This window comes from Chrysochloris asiatica, unplaced genomic scaffold, assembly GCF_000296735.1.
Source record: "Chrysochloris asiatica unplaced genomic scaffold, ChrAsi1.0 scaffold00001, whole genome shotgun sequence".
Lineage (NCBI taxonomy): Eukaryota > Metazoa > Chordata > Mammalia > Afrosoricida > Chrysochloridae > Chrysochloris > Chrysochloris asiatica.
The window spans coordinates 42223742-42235785 of NW_006408519.1; positions in this window are offsets into that span (position 1 = coordinate 42223742).

The following is a 12044-nucleotide window of genomic DNA, read 5'->3' on the forward strand; positions in this document are numbered from 1 at the left end:
TCAACTTGATTCTGACTCAAGGCGACCCCATGTGTATCAAAGTAAAACCGCACCCTGTGAGGTTTTCAGTGGCTGGAGTTTACCAGGTCTTTCTTCTGAGATGACTCTGGGTGGAATCAAACCTCCAACCTTTAGGCTAGCCATGACAGTGTAAGCATCTAGGCCACGAGGGACTCCTAATAGCTAAATGTTGTTGCTGTTGTTAAGTGCCATATTGTTGGTTCCAACACATAGTGACCCGGCGGCATAGGATTTCTGAGGAGTGGCTGGTGGGTTTGAACCACTGACATTGTGGTTAGCAGCCCAGTGCTTATCCTACAGCACCACACCAGGACTCCCATAGGTAAAATAGTGAAATATTGTTGCTATTAAGTACCATGCCATCAGTTCCAACTCATTGCAAACCTGCATAGGGTTTCCAGGGAGTGACTGGTGGGTTTGGACAACTGACTTTGTAGTTAGCAGTCCAGTACCATCCCACGACTCCAAAATAGCTAAATGTTGTTATTGTTAGATGTCTTTGAGTTGCTTTTAAATCATAGTGACCCTATGCACAACAGAAGGAAACACTGCTCAGTCCTAGGCTTTCCTCATAATTGTCACATTTGAGCCCATGTGCTATGACTACACCTCATTGGGGGTCTTCCTCTTTTTCACTTACCCTCTACTTTACCAAACATGATGTCCTTCTCCAAGGACTAGTTTCTTCTGACAACAAGTCTGAAGTATAAGAATCTGGGCATCCTGGTTTCTGAGGAGCATTCTGACTGTATTTCTTCCAAGACAGATTTATTTGTTATTTTGTCAGTCTATGGTATTTTAAATAGTCTTCTCCAACACCATAACTCAAAATCATCAATTCTGCTGAGTCTTCCTTATTCAATGTCCATTGCTTACATGCTTACAAGGTGATTGAAAACACCATGGCTTGGGTCAGGCACGCTCTTGTCCTCAAACTAATATCTTTGCTATTGAACACTTCAAAGAGGTTTGCCTAATGCAATACATTGTTTGATTTCTTGGCTGCTCTTTCCATGAGTGTTGACTGTGAATTCAAGCAACATGAAGTCTTTGATAGCTTCAAGTTTCTCCATTTATCAAGGTGTTATTTATTGGTCCAGTTGTGAGGATTTTTATTTCCTTTATATTGAGGAGTTATCCATACTGAAGGTTCTGGTTTTTGATCTTCATTAGTAAACATTGTAGTAGGAAGCACTTCACTTCCAGGAAGCAAGGTTGTATCATCTACATATTTCTGGTTGTTAACAAGTCTTGCTCCATTCCCGATGCCACATTTTTCTTCATATAATCCCAATTCTCTGATTATGTGCTCAGCATACAGATTAAATAAATCAGTGTGGTTAAAGAATACAACCCTTTCTTCATTTTGAGCTATTCAGTGTCCCCATGTTTTGCCCATACAATTGCCTCTTGGTCTCTGTACAGGTGCCTCATGAGCACAATTAACTGTTCTGGAATACCCATTCTTCACAATGCTATCCAAAGCTTTTCATGATCTACACAGTCAAAAGCCTTTGCATAGTTAATAAAGCACAAGGGAATATATTTCTAGCAAATATCTTTCAGCCAAGATCCATCTGATATCAACAATGATATCCCTAGTTCAACATCCTCTTCTGAATTCAACTTGAGTTATTGGCCATTCTCTTCGATGTACAGTTGCAGTCATTTTTAAATTATCTTCAGCAAAATTTTACTTGCATGTGGTATTAATGATACTTTTGATGACTTCTGTTGGGTCATCTGTCTTTGGAATGGGCACAAATATGGATTTCTTCCAATCAGTTGGCCAATCAGTCTTCTTTAGCTAATCATTGAAATTTTCTGTTCAGCTCTTTTGCTTCCTCATTTCTTCCATTTGCTTTAACATGTCTATGCGATAGAGAAAATTGCAGTTTCTTCAGACAACATCTTGGTCTTTTTTTCTTTTCTGTCTTTTAGTGACCTTTTGCTTTCTTTCCATATGATGTGGAGCTGTTTTCCTTTTCTTCAGTTTAGCTTGAACTTGCATATGAGCAGTTGATGTGTCTGTTTCACAGTCTGCCCTTGGCCTTCTTTTGGCTTATGATGACAGCTTTTCTGCTGTCTCTTCCCACAGACAGAGTCAATTTGATTCCTATGTATTCTGTCTAGTGAGGTCCATGTGTATAGTCACATTTTATGTTGCCTTAAACAAGTATTTGCAATGAATAAGTCACTGGTCTTGAAAAAATTCTATCATATGGTCTCCAACATCATTTCTATCACCAAGGCCATATTTTCCAACTACTGATCATTCTTCTCTGTTTCTAACCTTTGCATTCCAATTGCCAGTAATTTTTAATACATCTAGATTGCATGTTTGATCAATTTCTGACTCAAAATGTTGGTAAAATTCTACAATTTCATCATCTCTGTCTTTAGTGTTGTGTAAATATTAATAATAGTGATATTAAATGGTCTTTCTTGTAGGTGTATGGATATTCTCTGTCACTGACAGGATTGTACTTCAAGATAGATGTTCAAATATTCTTTTTGACAATGATTCCAATGCCATCTCTCTTCAATTTGTTGTTCTTGGCATAGTAAACCATACAATTGTCCAATTTAAAATGGCCCATACCAGCCCATTTAAGGTCACCAGTTCACTTCAAGTCACTAATGCCTATGATATTGATCTTTATGCACTCAATTTCATTTTATAAACAGCTAAACAAAACATATAAAATACAACTAGACAATAATTTTAAAAATCAATGACAACAGTGCTTGGAATGTTGGACTCTGCACTGGCCTCCTATTTCCTTATTCAATAACTTTCATGTCTTAAATTGCTAATTAAATATGGAATTGAATAAACAGATGAAGACATGCTGACCCAGGGAGCAGAGTGTGGGAGAAGGCTGGAATCTGAGTTTAATAATAATAGCAATGATTGCATCACACATTTGATTAGCCAGTCAATTATAAAAGTAGCATCATTTTGATCCTTACTATACAACTCACCAGCTACTCCTTGGGAACCCTACATGGGGTTACTATGAGTTGAAACCTAATTGATGGACACTTAACAATGACACAGAACTCCTATGCAAACAAACAACTTATTTTGTAGATGAGGGAACTGAGGTTAAGGGTTAAAGACATGGTGCAGCCTGATACCCTACAGTAAGTGAACCCAATGGGACTTCAGCTAGATCTCTGGGTCTACAATCAATGGCATCACACATTCACCTCATCCCACAGTTGTGTGTTTCAGTCAAGACAACAAAGCTCAAGGTCTGCCTCTGCAGCAACAGGCAAGTGCAGTGGGTCTGCCAATTTCAATCTGCATCCACAAGGAGAATCATGAACCAGAGGTGAACATGTAGATAGAGTAGGACCTTTCAGGGCCAGCTTGAGTCCATAATCCAGAATTCAGGACACATTTTCCATTATATGCCACATGGCTGGGGGAGAGCAAAAGTCAGAACTATGGCCTGTGGGCCAAATCAAATCTGGCCCACTGACTATTTTTGTAACTCAAGTTTTATTGGCACACAACCATACTCATTAACTTCTTGTCAAAGGCTGCTGTCATGCTGCAATGGCACACTGTAGTTGTAACAGAGGTGGTAAAATCCACAAAGATTAGAATATTTATCACCATGCATTGTGTAAAACAATTGTGCGGGACTCTGGCATGGAGCAAGGACTATTGTTGAAGACAAGCCCTGGTGTAGTGCTGTAGGATAAGCACTGGACTGGTAAATGCAAGGTTGGAAGTTCAAATCCACCAGCTGCTCTCAGAAATTCTCTACAAGGTTGCTATGAGTCGGAACTGACTCAACAGCACTTAACAATGGCAGAAGACAGAGAAACAGTTGTGTGTGACAATTCAGTATGGTGAGCCTGGCAAGAGGAAAGTAGGAGACCTGGTGGCCCAGTGCTGAAAATACTTACTTGTTAACCAAAGGAGCTCTGGTGGCATAGTGGTTACGAATCGGGCTGCAAACTGTAAGGTCAGCAGTTCGAAATTACCAGCCGTTCTGCGAGAGAAAGATGAGGCTCCCATAAAGATTTGCAGCCTCAGAAACCCTGCACAGGGTCACTATGAGTTGGAACCGACTCCACGGCATGTAACAACAACAACAACCAAAAGTTGGTGGTTCAAACATACCAGCTGCTCTATGGGCTAAAGATGAAGCAGGCTTCTTCTGTATGGGACAGTTCTAGTCTGTTTTATAGGATTGTTGTAAGTTGGAATTGATTTTATGGAAGTGAGTTTGTTTTGGGGTCTTGACAATAGAACTGTGACAAGGATCAGTAGTGGACCAGTAATCATTAGTCACAATGCAACACAGCTGTATTCACAAATTCAAGGTGAGCTCATTTCCCCTGAGGGTCCTGTAGTTCCCTAGCTTTACTTCATCCAACACTGAAAGAAGACCTCATGTGTGAAGGAAACTATTTAGAACCATTTGTTTAGGAAGGTGGCCTTCCTAAAAGGGTGAAAACAAAAAAGAAAAACAACCAGACAGCTAGGTTGCTTGTTGAAGGAGTAATAATAGTTTGCAAAGCACAGCTCATACAGAATGCCAGATCAGGAATCATATCTTCCTACTTGGAACATCGTATTACATGAGAGGGATGAGAGTCAGGGACCACTCACCCATCAGATACCTACTGTGGACCAGAGCAGTAATGTACATGATCACACACCATCCTCAGAACTAGCTTGCCAGGCAAGGCTTATCCCCAGGTTATGAAAGATAACGCTACTCCTATAAGAGCTTAGGGAGCATGGTGGTACTGTAAGATAAGTACTGGTCATCGAAACACAGGATCAGCAGTCAAGCCCACCAGCTACTCCTAGGGAGAATGATGAAGCGTTCTGTTCCTGCAAAGATGTACAGCCTTGGAAACCCTATACAGGGTCACTATAGTTAGAGCCAATGCTAACCACATATTTAATCACAACAACAATAACAAAAGAGATGAAGTAACTTCTCTCAGTTCTCAGAATAAGTGGTGGGACAAGGCTCCAAAAGTTTGTGCCTGGTTCTCTTCACTCTGCTGGGTAAATACCACTGTCCTGGGCCACCTAGCCTTGTGTCAATCCCAGCCAGACCAGCCATGGTGCTGGAAGTACACAGCAGAGACAAAAGCGCGCCAGCAAATGGTGGGACCTTCCTGAGCACTCAGCTATGCACAATTGTCATAGCCAGATTGAACTGCCCTAGTGTTGTCAGTTGCCATACTGTGGTAGCCTGTTTGTTGCTAGACCTGATGGCACCAGTACTTAAAATACCAGCAGTGTCACTCATGGTGGAGAGGGTTCCATGAAGCTTCTAGACTAAGACAGATTTGGAAGAAAGGTCTGGGTGAGCTACTTTCAGAAATCCACCAATGAAAATTTTATGGATCACACTAGAACATGACTTGACTCTGTACCATTGGGCATGCCATTAGGAGGAATCAACCGCAGGAGGAGGACATCATGTTTGGTCAAGTGGAGGGGCAGCAAGGACAAAGGAGACCCTCAGTGGGATGGATTGACACTGGAGATGCAATGATTAACTCACACCTGGCGACAAGGATGAAGATAGTGCAGGACCAGGTAACATATACAAGTCACCACGAGTATACAAGGTCACCACGAGTCCCAGTCACTCAGCATCAGCTATGCCTCTCCATGTATCTCTGTCTAATGTTGAGGCTAGCTCTCTTTGGGATGCAGGGAGTAGACCTAGATTGATGGGAGGAGGGGCCAGTGACCATTCATCACAATGCAAAGCAGCTGCATACACAAATTCAAGGTAAGTTCATTTCCCCCAAAGTTCCCTTGCTTTACTTCACCCAACACCGTTATATCCTAAGTCCACAATCAACCTGGATTTGAAGCAGCTGCAGAAATCAGAGTGGGGGCGATTAGACCCACTTCACCTTCACATTCAGGAGTCTGCAGTGGAAATGTGTGCTATAGAGCAATGCCTCGTCTTCATATCGGTGCGGTGGAGAAAGCCATGAAAGGCGATGCCCTCGAAAGCAATGGACAAAGGTGATGAGTCTCTCTTTGAGAATCTTCCTGAATCTCTTTAAGCTTTGAGAGCAGTTCAACCAATTGGCTGAAATTCTTTGCAATTATAGGATTAATATAGGAAGCAATATTTTATTTTCCTAAAAAAACAAAAAACAAACAGGAAAACTGTGTCATCTTGGCAGCTTTATTTCTCTGGTGGAAACTAACACATCTGATTATATTTTTTAACCAATGCAAATGCATTTAAGGAATGCTAACTTCTTTTCATAATTGTCTTTTGTTGTTGTTGTTGTTGTCAGGTGCCATCGAGTCGGAACCGACTCATAGCGACCCCATGCACAGCAGAACGAAACAATGCTCGATCCTAGGCCAACCTCACCACAGCTGCCACCCCCGAGTCCATCAATGATGCCACCTGGCCGATCCATCTCGTTGGAGGTCTTCCTCTTTTTCTCTGACCCTCCACCCTACCCAGCATGACATCCTTCTCCAACGATTGTTTCCTCTGGACTACATGTCCAAAGTAGGAGAGACGAAGCTTAGCCATCCTGGCCTCCAAGGAGCATCCTGGCTGCACTTCTTCCCAAACAGATCTATTGGTTCTCTTGGCAGTCCACGGCACCCTCAGTATTCTCCTCCAACACCACAACTCAAAGGCATCAATTCTTCTACGATCCCCCTTATTCACTGTCCAGCTCTCGCATCCATATGAGGCTATTGAAAACACAATGGCCTGGGTCAGGCGCACCCTAGTCCTCAAGCTGACATCTCTGCTCTTCAATACTTTAAAAAGTTCCTGTGCAGCAGATTTGCCCAGTGCAATACGTCGTCTGATCTCTTGACTGCTACTTCCGCGAGTGTTGATAGTTGATCCAAGAAGAATGAAGTCCTTGACAACTTCAATCCTTTCTCCATTGATAAGAATGTTGTTTATTGGTCCAGTGGTGAGGATTTTTGTTTTCTTGACATTGAGATGTAATCCATATCGAAGGCGTGCTCTTTAATCTTCATAAGTAAATGTTTCAAGTCCTCTTCACTTTCAGCGATCAAGGTTGTATCATCTGCATATCGCAGGTTGTTAATGAGTCTTCCTCCAATCCTGATGCCACGTTTTTCTTCATAGAACCCAGCTTCTCGTATTATTTGCTCAGCATACAGGTTGAATAAGTATGGTGAAAGAATACAACCCTGTCTCACACCTTTCCCAATTTTAAAACTTTCAGTGTTCCCATGTTCTGTTCGAACAACTGCTTCTTGGTCTAGGTACAGATTTCTTAAAATTGTCTTTTAGTGATTATTAAATACAGTTCTCAAGAACCCAAAATAATCCTTAAAGTTTCAACATCGAATTGCTGAACTGATCATTAGAATCACTTGTTATGGTGGCTTATGAGGGACTGGCTAATCCAGTCAAAAGACAATAGAAATGCAATGATTGTACTACCTAAAGTATAGCTGCTTGTTGTTGTTTAGTGCAATTGAGTCAGCTGTGACTCATAGTGACTCTGTATAGGATTTCTAAGGAATGGCTGGTGGGTTTGAATTATAGATCCTGTGGTTAGCAGTCCAGTGTTTATCTTATTCTGGGTGGGTCTGCATGTCTTTCCAAATATCTTGACTCTGAAGGTTCTAGGTGGGACTCAAGATTCTACCTAAGACCCCAAACACTGTTGTTGCTGTTGTTCAGTGCCATTGAGTTGGTTCCAACTCATGAGAATGCTGTATAAGATTTCCAATGAGCAACTAGTCAGTTTGAACTGCTGACCTTGTGGTTTGCACTCCAGTACTGATCTTGCAGCACCATAGCAGGATTCTAGGGCCCCAGACTCTATAAAGGTTTTGAACAAAAAGCCTGTGTATTCTGGGAAAATTCTAACTCCTCTTTTAGCAAATACAATCAAGTATAGGCTGTGAGCAGACTTACACGTTCTCTGTAATCATAATTCCTAATATTCATTTCCATCACACATGTATTCTATTGTACATTTAGGTATGAGAAAACAATATCCATAGTATAACCAGAAAACCCTTATATCCATATATCCATAACCCATTTTAAAACACTCTAAGTCAAGTTTTTCTTCTGCTCTCCTGCACTATTCCCATTCATATACCTAAAATATTATTGTCGTTGTTGTTGTCAAGTGCCATCGAGTCGGTTCTGACTCACAGCAACTCTGTCTATGGTTTCTGACAAGTGACTGGTGAGCTTGAACCTCCAACCTTGTTATTAGCAGTCCAGTACGTATTGTAAAGAGTCACACCAGAAGTCCTAAAACTAAAGTATTGCTGTTGTTGTTGTTATGTGCAGTCGAGTCAGCACTTATAGCGACCCTGTATAGGACTTCCAAGGATCGACTGGTGAGTATGAACTCATAGCAAGCCTGTATAGGGTTTCCAAGGAGAAGCTGGTGAGTTTGAGCTGTCAACCCTGTGGTTCAAACTGACTTTGAGATTGAGTAGCTATCCTATGGTGCCACACCAGGACTCCTAAACTATAGTAAAAAAGAAATCATTTATAGCATTCTTTATATATCATTTTGACATAAAATACAATGCCACATGGATTATAAACAGTGGATTCAAACATGACAATAATTGTGAGGATGGTGTAGGACTGGGCAGTGTATGATTCGGTTGCATAGGGTCGCTGTTTATCTGAACCCACTGGATGTCATCTAACAGCAACAAGAAGACTGAATTTGAATAAATGTTCATTTTCTGAAACAGCAACAGTTTAACTGAAATAGAAACAATTCAAGGTTGCCTTAATTTTGCTTTGGTTACAGACCTTCAGAGGAAGGCAACCTTGAGAGTTAACTCAATTTTGTGGAGACTCAGTTCACTGAGTTCTTGGGTTGAGGAATGGGGCCAGTGCAGAGATAGGAATACTCCTTTGTGGCCAGAAAGTCTTCAGTATTACTGGAAGATGGATGGTCCAGGGAAATCAGAGAGTGTAAAGTTATCTCTGGAGGGCTTCACCTGAATTTCCATTGGAGAAGAAGAAACAAGTTCATCTTCAAAGTTTTCCCAGGGATGTATTCCCAACATGGACCACAAAATGGATCAAGAAGTGGAGAAATAAAGCTTGAGCCAACTGCATCACTTTCAGTGGGAGAAACAGAAGAACCTAAAATGCCAAAGCATTTGTAATAGCTTTAGGATCTTGAACCATCTGCTTCATTAAAAGAAAACTCATTAAATTCTGAGAGTCGTGGTGGTCTGGACAGGTCATCTGAGTCAAGAAGAGGAGGTAGAAGGACTGTCCCAGGGCACAGTTAGCATCACCCTGGGAGAGGAATGAGGTGGGAAAGGCATCTGACCCACATAAGGCACCTAGGACCTGGGTCCCTGACTAAAGCCAGATAACCTACAAAAGACCCTTAGGACCTGGGCCTCCTTGAATTACTGCCATTTTGAAGACTTTTCTTTTTCTTTTTTTTTTTTTTTTGAAAAAAATAAAAGCGCAGATGTGTTATTTGCTGTAGCTGCTTTTGGTTTTCTTTGTACATTTCTTCTTTAAATTCATCAGGGTCTCTTTGACCAGCCAGAGCTGTCAATCACTTCTTTGGAGTTTTGCTCTCAAGATCAATCACTGGGCGTTTCAGAGCGCCAAGGCTGGCCTCTTTGCATTTCTTCTCTTAGAGCAGACACTCCTTTTTCTGTAGTCATCTACCACCTCAGCAATGAAGCTCATGCTTTGATCTGTTTGGGGATTGTCTCTACTGTCTCTAAACTGTCTTTCCTCTCTAGAGTTAATATTCTGCAAAGTTTCCTCTTCATTGTCTTGGGAATTCATTCATTCATTTAAATTTCAGCTGAGATATTTGAATTTCGGCATATTCTGGTTTTTGTAATGGGGAGGCAGAGTCTACCCTGCCACAACTTTACCAGAAATGTTTTATGACTCGCTTCCTAGAAAAGCGCTACGTGGGCAGTTTCCCTACAGGATGGTCTCAATGGCTAAGTCCATCCATAGATTTCTATTGTCATTTTTGTTGTTGTTGTTGGGGCCTCTGTTTCTTTATCTACCTCTTTCTCATACTTTAGGTCTCTCAACAACTCAGAGCCTTGGTGAGGTGCTTGCTATAGGATAAGCACTAGACTGCTAATTGAACGGTCAACAGTCCAAACCCACCAGCTGCTCCTCAGAAACCCTATACAGGGTCATTGTGAGTTTGAACTGACTCAATGGCATTTGTTGTTGTTGTTGTTGTTATGTACCATGGAGTTGGTTCCAACTTATAGTGACCCTGTACAGGGTTTCAAAGGCTGTAAATCTTTACGGGAGCAAAAATCTTCATCTTTCTCCAGCAGAACAGCTGATAGTTTTGAACTGCTGACCTGGTGGTTCGCAGCTCAATTTGTAACCACTACGCTACCAGAGCTCCTTAATGATATTTAACAACCGCAAAAATACCTCAGTTGGGCAGCGACTCCCAACACATTGCAAAATTCTGTTATAGGTCTACCATGTTGTTTTAAAGCTCACCTTGAATGGCTAATTGAGTTCAATAGGATTTCTTAAGCAAAGGAGCAGTTTTTTATCTATTGAAAACAATACATTCTATGTCTGTCAATTAGTTCAAATTGAAGTCAACATGTATCTTCCTGTGACCCATATTTGCTGGCATTCATGGACTCCTGGTGTGGCACTGTGGATTAATGACCTGGACTGCAAGGTTGGTTTGAACCCTATACAGAGCTGCCAAGGGTCGGAACCAACTTGATGACACTTAACAACAATGGCTGCAGTGGGAGCACTATGCCATGACAGTTACTATGGGAGGTTCAACTTTACAGAGTAAATCTACTCAGCTGACACCTCACTGCTCACCCAGCCTAGAATGATCTGTGGTCTCTGAGTTGCTGGAATTCAACACAGGAGGGAAAGAAGAGAGAGGGAGGAAGAAATACCAACTATTTGTGGCTGTTAAGCAGTAAGAGGGGGTCCTGGTGGTGCAACAGTGAAGAGCGTAACTGATAACTGAAAGGTTGGTGGTTCAAACACACCCAGCGACTTCACAGGAGACAGCCATGGTGGATTGCTTCCCTAAAGATGACAGCCAAACAAACTCTATTGAATAGCTCCGCTTGGTCGTATGGGTTACTATGAGTCACAATCAACTCGATGGCATCTAACACCAACCACAGAATTAAGTCTGTCAGAAGTCACAAAAACAATATGTTGCTGTTATTATTTAATCGTTGCCTTCCAAAATTAAAAAGTTAACATGTTTTTAGGAGTTGGGAGTATTGACACTGTATGTGTATGTGTGAGTATCACAGCTTATAGCTTGAATGAAATGGTTCTATCCCTTGTTAGATGTCAGTCTTAGATATTACCCCTTCTTAGATATTGGAAGTTCAGCCAAGGACAAATGAATTACTTTGCAACTGACTGAAAAAGACGTGTAACTCTAATGAGAAGCAAAAAGCAACTTCAGTAAGGTTAAAATCAATGGCATTAATATCACTGTCACAGATTTTTCTCTTGAACTCAACAATCTCCTATCCTACACAAGAATTGCTGGTGTAGCACCATAGGATAAGCTCTGGACTGCTAACCTCATGGTTGATGGTTCAAATCCACAACCATTCCTCAGAAACCCTATATAGGGTTGCTATGAGTTGGAACCACCACTCGTCTGTCAGTTTGTCATACTGTGGTGGCTTGTGAGTTGCCGTGATTCTAAAAGCTATGCCACCGGTATTTTAAATATCAACAGGGTCACCCGTGGTGGATAGATTTCAGATGAGCTTCCAGACAAAGACAGACTAGGAAGAAGTAGTGACGAACTACTTCCGAATATTTAGTCACTGAAAACCTTATGAATAGAAGAGAAACACTGTCAGACATAGTGCTGAAAAATGAGCCCCTCAGGTTGGAAGGCACACAAAATGTGACTGGACACAGGAATACAGAACAGTTTAAAATTAAAAAAGGTGTGCGATGAGGTTGGATTCTTTCACCATACTTATTCAACCTGTATGCTGAGCAAATAATCTGAGAAGCTGGGTT